At 40.2% G+C, this 8,037-nt stretch overlaps 1 pseudogene; it reads right to left on the bottom strand.

Moving 5' to 3' along the window:
- LOC101586822 overlaps positions 1-351 on the bottom strand; it is a 138,947-nt pseudogene extending 138,596 nt beyond the window's left edge.
- Between the last annotated feature and the right edge of the window lie 7,686 nt (positions 352-8,037).

The raw sequence follows: 8,037 nt of genomic DNA, 5'->3' as shown, positions 1-8,037 counted from the left end.
GCTTTTTGGAGAAGCTGTTGGGAGGCTATAAAGGAGCTGCTGGTTCTCCTGGGATATTCTGTTGGAGGATCTTGCCATGTTGGTTTCCTGCTCTTGTCAGAGGAGGAGTTCAGGACTTCCTTGTTGCTAATAATGGCTATGGCTCACTTTGGGGCAGCTCTGGCCCTCACCTTGAGCATTGCCTCCTGACTCTAGAGAAGAAGACGGTGCACTGCTCCTTCTGGTTAAACTCACTACATTGGCTTTCCTGATGGGAACACAGCTGACATCCTTGGAGGTGCTCAGCTTCTCACTGTTGCTGAAGATGGCTATGGTAGTTTCCTGGGAAGCTCTGCTTCTTACTTGGAGCATGGTTTCCTGGCTCCAGTTCAGATTTCTCAGGCTGCTAGTATACATCCTTCATCTGCTGGCGTAGACTTTCTTGCTCCCACCACTGACTATTGGACCTTTTCAGCATAGATCCTTGAAATAGGTCTGCATGAGGCTCTGTTGTGAGTAATAGGCCTCCAGCTGGACTTATGGGACGTATTATTATGGACTCTACATTTTCAGCTGAACTCATACAGGACATTATCCAAACCCTAGCTGGATCCTTTGGTCTTCAGTGTGTGGATAGACTTCCTGCATTCTTTGTGTATGATTCTTTGGGTGATTCATTACAAAATACTCTTATAACTAAGTGTCCTGTATTGTATTACTTCCTTACAAAACCCCAAACTATGACAGAGAAAAAGAAGCAGCATAGAGAGAAAAACTCACTTCACGTCTTTTTTTTCTTTTTCTTTTTCTTTTTTTTTTTTTTTTCAGAACTGGGGATTGAACTCAGGCCCTTGAATTGAATTCAGGAAGCGCTTATTCTACTGAGCCATCTCCCCGGGCCCCTCAGATCTCTTAAATAGCAGTATTTAATGTATCAGGTTATCTTCAGTTATTTGTATTACAAAGCGAGCACCTCTGCACTCAGCACATGATGTGCCACCCCGGCAAATGCTTGTTCTGTGCTGTAGAAAACCACATATCTTCTAGTAAAAGGCCTTCAGGAGTACTCTTCCTCTTCTTAGTCACTGTCTTCTCATTTCTTCTGTCATAGCTACCACTTCTGCCTTTGAAATTCCTGAATTTTTTTTTCAAATCACTCTTCAGATTTTGAAAATAAGGCATCATTTAAAACCTATGACCAACCAGTTCTTCCATCACATCAGGAACTGGTCTGAAATAATGATAGTTCTATCAAAAGAAATGATCTTCTTTTCTTCGGCCTTTTCTTCTAGAAGATCAGCGTGGAGATGGTGCATTCTGGAGTCTTGAGATGGCGTTGAAGCACGGAGGGAGCCGCAAGGCCCGGGCTACAGTGCAGCCCCGGTGAGCTCCTTCCTGCAGCTGTTAGCATTCTAACATAAATGAGATGGTCTTGCTTACCCAAATAGAGCTCACCAGGAAGTAACTTTTAGAGAAAGTCAAGAACTTTTCAAGTTTCATAGCATTTTTACAAAGAAAAGAAATCCATTTTACCCTTAAATTATTTCTTCTGCATTCAATTGGGGGTTTTTTTTTAAAGGATGTTTATGCTAGAGCTTTCATTGTGTGAGCAAAATAGTTTCTCTTTTATGGCTTATCGCAGCAGAACAAGAAAAACCATGCCCAGGAAAATGCTTCCATATGCCAAATGACAGGGTCTGAGGAGCTTTCAGGATCCCCAGTAATCTGATCACTACTGAAGGCACTTAATACTTTAAATACAAAAAATTATTTAAGCTTTGCTTTCTCACTACCAATTTCCTACTAAAATGAGAGCTCAAAGTATATTTTGATGGTCATTTTTTTTTCTTATCCCATATGAGCACTCCAAGAATCGTTGCTAATAAGTACTATCTCAATAAATATTTATAAACACTTCTGTGTAAAGCTCTTAGCAAGATATTAGGAAGATGCATAAACATAAGTGTATTTGTGTGGATCAACAAAGTATAAATAGTAATGCTTTAAAAACAAAAGGAATAAGCAGAATGTCCAGAAATTTCTCCAGAGAAAACCTAGTGCGATAATGCAGTGCAGAAGGATACACACAACCTATCCCAATGCATTTGGGAAGGTAATTTTTAATGTTCTCAGTCATACTGCATAGCATAGACTAATGGCTGCACAGACATGCATTTAAGAGGTGGAATTATTTGTGAAAGTTCACAAGCAGAGCTGGCAACAGGTTCTGCAGGCTCACAGCCTATGCTTGCATAGAATCTCCATTTTTCCTATCGTTGGCAGCACTTCTACAAGAAGGATGTGAAGAACCTTAGCTACAAAGCCAATTTGGATCTTAGCTGCACAGTGAAGCCACTGTGGAAAGTGTAACTGAATAGGAAAAGGGAAAGGACCTATCAATGATCGGCACTGGGTGGGACAATAAATATTATCTAGAGGAATCATCGGGATGTGCTTTCTATTCAGTGTCTTCTGTTTTCTTTCTTTCTTTTTCTTTCCATTTTCTTTGAATTTTTATTTACTACTTTTTTTATAGGCTAAACCACAGCTATCTATTTTAATGAACTTGATCCTCAGAAAAAGTACACATGGAAGAACAACTTTGTTCTGAAACATACGTGTTTTCTTAGGACTAAAAAAAAGCAGCAAAAAGAGAGTGATTGGGGTGAAAGTCTGCCATCGGCAAGCTTGGAAGGTTCCCAGACAAATGACGTAGCAGAAACACTGGGAACGTACATGTTCATAAGGAGCACCCCTCCCACAGATGGAACATGGTGGGAAAACGGGAGAGATTTTCTGGGAAAAAACATCTAACTAAAACCTTAATATGGTAAAGTGTAAGAATTGGAAAAGTGGAGAGCATTTCAGACCTTCAAAACTCTAGGCCTAAATACTTGGGAGAAAAGAAAAAAAGACATGTGCAAGATACATGCATGGGGAGAACAACAGCGGGGCTAGGAGCACGAGGGAGGTTCCTCGGGCCCTCCGCACAGCTTGGGGCTCCATTCAGCCCTGCAGAATTCCAGCTGTAGATATTGCCACACAAAGTTCAAGTCTGTCTTCAGTAGAGAAAGAGGACCAAAGCTAGCAGCTGAGGCTTGGCTATCTCACTGTCCTGGCACTTCCACAGGGACAGCTGTGCTTTCATCCAGGTACATATTTCTACCTCAGGCTGAAAGGAGCCTTGAGCCTGTGTCTAGAGACCCAGACAAGGCCATAAGTGTCCTACTGTCAGCCTCTACAACTTCACCAGTCAGTCTGCTAATGGCTAGCTTTTGTTTGATCTTCACCCTCCCTTCCAAAGCCATATGGTTTGACTCATTTTTCAATAATATTTTTTTCACAGACATTGGCTATATTTACTACCTGCCATTCAAAAGTGAGGGTGCTCATGCTTTTGCACAAATGGGTAAAATTTGATAGTAGGAGTACAATACACTTAGGCTAGAGAGAGGATGCTTCACTGATAACTCACAGGTTAGTCTCGCACTTGATTTCTCCATGAAAAGAAAATCAGAAAATGGTGTTGATGTGAAATGAACCAGCCATAGTCAGGATCATATTCTGAACATCAAAAGATTTTTTTTCTCAATATATTGTGTTCTTTTCTTGGACAAACCATCACACACACACACACACACACACACACACACACACACACACACCCCCAACAGCCAAAAGAAACAAATAAAGAAATCTGTGCATCCTGACTCCAGGAAACAAGGCAAGTTGTAACTGTGCCTATTAGCAGGACAAAGAGAGAGAGGGGTGGATACAGATGGATTAGACCATAGCTAATCTTGTCAAAATATATCATGTAAGAAATAACATCAGAATTGTTATTTTTCCTCACAGGGCTACAACCTTGAACATATTTTGAGCCCATATTTTTGCTGCCTTGGTGGGAATAGATCTACTACAATGGCTCCGTAAGTCTGACCACTGGGACAGTACGGAGAGGTCACTCACCCTAGCATTTAAAAAAGTTAACCAGAAAGTCGATGTGTGTGAGAAATGTTTGATACTAACCTACAAAATAACAACAGGAATCTTTAAGAAGTCCCTCCTCACCATCACCGAGACACTAACGTGTACTGTCACTCTCTCACAGCACAGAAGGACCACGTGTGCCCCAAGCCCAGGAAGCAGCACTCACAGTGTGTCCTCATGTGGTTTGCACACTCCTGTCAGATGCGTGCATGTAGTAGCACAGAAAGAAAGCAAGGCAATTATCACACAAATACAGGTTTTAAAACAATACATCTCTGAAGCCAAGGTCAGAAACACTACAGCAAAATTCGCCTAACTCAACACTTGTTTTCTGCATTTTCATGATTAATTTACTCCATACACATCATATGATTAGCTTTATCCACACTAGCTACATTCATATTTAAAATAATGGCAGTATTTAAGGACAGAAAATACACACTGATTATCACATTCTCCTTTGGAAAGGTTACTTACTGAGCAGAGCAGCATACAGACCTGTAGACCCATTTTATGTGGCAAACCTTAATTATTCTACTCCCTCACAAGACTCTGCTAGTATTTAAAGCATATTATTTTAGAATAAAGGTTTCACTTTGCCTAAGCATTAAGACTTTAAAAAAAAACATTTAACTTTGACATTTCATTTATAGGCATTTTAATTATCTGGATGGTTTCCTTTAAATGCTAGATGTAGGCAGAGGAAATTTGTACTTATATAGAAGAAAGTGCTTCTAGGACTCCCTAATTTTCATGTGTTATGAATTTTAATGCCTTATGCGGGTCAGGTTTTCATAGCCATGAAGAAGGAATACATTGACCTTAAACTATTGTACAGTTGTAACAGTATTTTTAGTCTGTTTGTTATGGGAAGACAGGGGATATATTTTGTTTATGTTTTCTTTTTCAAAAGTTCTAGCAGCAGAAGTAAGAGAGCCCCAGGCATCTAAGAAAGGTCTCTCACTTTTGCTATTCTGTGTGTGGGTGTGCGCGCGCATGCGTGTATGTGTGTGTAGCAACAAGACAGAGTGTGTCTGCACAGCTCAAAATCAGCAGGGTATTGCCTGGCAGGTAATGGCACTGTGGCTGGTAATCACCTCTTCCTTCATAGAAGACCAGTATTCCACTTCACCAAAAGGCAGAAGTCACCTATGACCTTCATTTTTGTACTTTCTGCTCCCACCCTGGAAATACCTTTAAAACTTTTCACTCTGGTACTCACAATCCCTATTGTTCTTGGATGCTTTAGAGCTTTACTGGGCTGCCCTGTATTCCCTTGGCCCAGTGTAACCATTGTGGATATGGGTAGCCTTTGTATTCTACAGTATCAAAATGTAACCACTCTTTTCTCCTGTTCTATTTCAAGAGTCTTGACCAGGAGAGTACCCTCCAACAGTAAAATGAGGTAGTAGTAGTAAATGCTATCTCAAATATTTTGTGATTTATTGCAGATAGGAACAAATGAATATGCGTGTAAGGAAAGGAAGACACCAGTTCATTGTTGCATTTCTCGATGTTTCCAGATAGTATATGCCTGCACATCTTGGTATCTTGAAGCACAATAGTTTGGCTATAGTACATGGGTTACCCATCATTTATTTTCCAGTTTATAACAACTAGAGAGGGGTATCATTGGTGCAGGCAATCAGATGTTCCTAAAATAAGGTCCCGTTGCAAAAATGTAGACATGTTTACAATTTAACAACTTCCATTTTAATGCAACAGAAATCAATTAAGATTAGATCAATCAATTAGTCAAGATTAGAGTATTTTTAGTGTTCACAATGGAAATATTTTCTTGTTTGAATTCCCATAATGTGTATATTCTTGCTATATGATTTATTTCATAATTAACAATTGGGAATCACTTGTGCATGTAAATATTGTGTCTTCTACGTGATGTTTTAAATAATATCTTTTGAGTCCCCACAGAGTCCAACATAGGGCTGATTATGTGACAAGCCATTAATAAATTCTTACTATAAATATCACTAAACTTTCCTTGTGTTTCAAAGTTCCCATGTCATATAGTCTTGATGCCAAAAAGTCTGCAACAACCCTAGAACTGCGTATTGTGTCATCCTAGGGAATCTGTCTAACTGAACTCTTGTTCATCTTAAAAATAAGACCCTGCCATTGAATTTAAAGTGAAATTAAAACATAACTTAAAATTTCAGCAAAACAGAATATTTTGAAGGTCAGAAAGACAGGAAAACGCTGTCCTCCACCTCGTGAACTCTCTCCCTGGACCTGGAATGGCCATCTGTTGCTCTGGCAGATTTACAGTTCATTCACACTGTGAGTGATAGGAGGAGGAAGTGAGCAGAGCTAATCAGAGCTAAGTAGTTAACGAGCAGAGGGCTAACGAGCTGGTGAGTTAACGAGCTACGCAGAGAGCTAATGAGCTGCTGTTTCCCACTCCATGCAAGCAAATAGATCTTTCAGGTGATTGTTTACCTTTAGCATTCTTAACAGATGTCCATAATGACATCGCTAAGTCTTTGATGGTTCCCCCACACATCTCAATTGACAGCAAATAGAGCCATAGCTTCAGTGTTTGGTGGATGAGTTTTCTTTACCACTCCAGTGACCTTGGAAGCGAAGCCACCTTACTTTGTGACTCAGGCTGATGACCGCTCCATCCTATTATTCTCTATAAATAGTATGGTCATTCACATAAAATTAATGAAGATTATCTACTGGGCACCTATTCCACACTAATTAAGAGGTATGGCATTAATGATGTAGAAGACTAGCAAAATGTGGAAATTAGTTTCTTCCCTCAACAACAGGCCATGTAATTAGAATGAGACCTGCAGGACATTTCAGGAAGGGCATCTGGAATCATTGGTGATTGCTGCCATGATTCAGAGACCACACGCTCCCTTCTGTGTTGGAGACCAGAGAGGGCTGGAAACTGGGGTCCTTAGGGCAAGTTGCCTTGTTTCTGGACCTTAAGCCTGAGGTCTTGAAGTGAGCAATGTAGCTGGAAGTGATAATCTAGAAGGAAGAATGAAATATGAACAGAGTCACAAAGGCTAATTATGCCACAATATCCCAGATGTGCTTTTAGATCAGTTAGATAGGAAGTGCTCCTATGGCCCCTCATGTCAGGTCGCTGAGCTGCTGGCAGAGGCTGGAGCCACTCAGTGAGACCCTGTCACCACTGTGAAAAGACTTGCTTGAAATGGACAAGTGTACTGTAACTTTTTAGTGGAATTACAATTGTAAACGCTGCCTAGTTTTCCTCAATCGTGTGCCTGGAGATAAAAATCCAGATGCCATCTTGCTTCTCATCAACAAGTGGGTGGCATTCATTTGAGAATATCTAGAAAGTTTTTGGACTGTTACAAGCAAAGATAATGATGGCCTCCACAACAAGGACTAACTGGCCAAGTATCCTCTGTTAACAGTTCCAGGACTGGAAAACCATGAACCTAAATCTACTGTGTGAAAAAGAACTATTTTTTTCACACATTATACAAATGTAGCAACTCTCTGTTTCACACATTTAGTTCTACCCCCTTTCTTGCAGTACTTCTACCTTTCCCTCAAAATTTTCAAACTATTTAACTCTTAACCACTTCTTTTTCTTTTTCTTTTTTTTATTTTGTATTTTAGGGAAGGGTCTACAGAGTGTTCAGGGTCTCACTACTAGATGGCACTCATAGTGATTCTCCTGTTTACAGCCTCCCAAGAGCTGGGATTACAGGCACACACCACCATGCCCAATTGCCAGTCTCAATTGCCAGCTCAGGGCACCCTGGGGGTGGGGCTGGCATGGCAAGCCTGGGGATCCCCTGATCCCTGCACCTGCTTGCAGGTACATTAATCCATTGAGGTATTTGGCCAGTCCTTAACCACTTCTGTATTCAACAGGTATGTCTTGTGCTTAGAAGAGTGCAACATTTTGTCCGAAGTTACTAAAAACAAAAACAAAAAAAGAGATATTGAACTGGTTTTATAGTTTTAGATCTGGAGATATAAGATCCACTCCAAGAAAGAACAAGAATTAGTAACTTCATGATATTTATTTCTACCATAAATTAATAATGAAAATTACTTTTG

This window comes from Octodon degus, unplaced genomic scaffold, assembly GCF_000260255.1.
Source record: "Octodon degus isolate 3935 unplaced genomic scaffold, OctDeg1.0 scaffold00003, whole genome shotgun sequence".
Classification (NCBI taxonomy): Eukaryota; Metazoa; Chordata; class Mammalia; order Rodentia; family Octodontidae; genus Octodon; species Octodon degus.
This window is presented reverse-complemented; position numbering and strand designations above follow the sequence as displayed.